Source organism: Rhea americana, unplaced genomic scaffold (assembly GCF_003343005.1).
Source record: "Rhea americana isolate MKP2758 unplaced genomic scaffold, rheAme1 scaffold_1, whole genome shotgun sequence".
Classification (NCBI taxonomy): Eukaryota; Metazoa; Chordata; class Aves; order Rheiformes; family Rheidae; genus Rhea; species Rhea americana.
This window is the reverse complement of record NW_028185038.1, coordinates 3,632,111-3,633,360: the sequence shown is the minus strand read 5'-3', so window position 1 is coordinate 3,633,360 and position 1,250 is coordinate 3,632,111.

Below are 1,250 nucleotides of genomic sequence, written 5' to 3'. Positions count from 1 at the left end.
CGAGCAGGCCCCGCTTCGCCGGGCCGCAGACCTGCTCGCTGCTGCTCTTGAGCAAGCGCCCTCGGCGTGATTATCAGAGCTCGACATCCAAGTGCCGCTTGAAAACTCGTTACACACGCGTTTCTTTATAAGCAGTTTACGTTAACTGACGTGCTTAGTAACTCCGCATTGTAATCCTCAGGGGCTGGGAGCACTGCTTGTTAGTTCTTTTCCCTTTTGTTTTTAGGAATTATGGTTTTCTTCTTTTATGTCAAGARAGTAGCTCTAAAGAGGCAGATATTTCTCCCATGCTTGCGGTGACGTTCGTTCCGTAATCTCATTATATTGCTTGTAAGTAGGTGAGCTGRTGAAAGAGAATATAAGCACCTGATGTGACTGGAGGGTATCTAACAAGCTGTGCAACCRGATACTGAGAGCTGGGGCATGGTATGAGAAACAGAAAAAATTCTGGTTTCTTGCAAGGACTGCATAAAGCTAGATCTCCAAGAGAGATTAAATCCTAAATGTAGGGTTTTTTTAAAGCTCTTTCAGTACATGCCTGACAGTTGTCTGAATGGACAGATGTGGCTTAAGCTCTTTGGTGACACAAGCAAAACAGAATTTGAATTTAGTTGAATTAGGAGTTTATTTTGTCCACACCCAAGCAGCGATGAAGCTCAATGTACAGGCATCAGTCTGGGCAAGTTTGTTTTGGTGTGGTAGAGAGGGCTTTAGAGGATGCTGAGTGGGAAGCAGAGACCTTTCTCCTGATTTTGTGGAGAGGATGAGGTGTCTCCCTTAGGGAGCTCCTTGTAAAAGGAGCTTTCGGATAAGGTATGATGGAAGAACAAGCCCACGCGGAGCAGCCAAGGCACACAAATAAYGCACTTAGACTGTAGGTGGCTGCTTTTCCCTGGGCACGTTACTCTACGACACAGATGTGGTAGCTCCTTTCTCACCTCCTTCTACRTGGAAATCACCTTGAAGCGCCCTGCACCCTCGACAGCTGCCCCGCAGGGTTCGCCAAGCAGGAGCAGGGTGGTATCCCGCGGTGCTCGGGAGCCACGAGGTGAGGGAAAGGGGTAACGGGAGCGCTCAGGGCAGCACGCGGCGCTGTGGGCCCCCGAGCCGCCCCCGCAGAGCCCCGGCGCTGCAGCCCCCCGAGCCCAGCCCTTGCAACTGGACGGAGCCGGCAGCGTCTGCAGGCAGCGCTGAGCTCCTGTGCAGCCCCGCGCCGGTGCGGTTACGTGGCACGGAGCCCGTGTACTTTC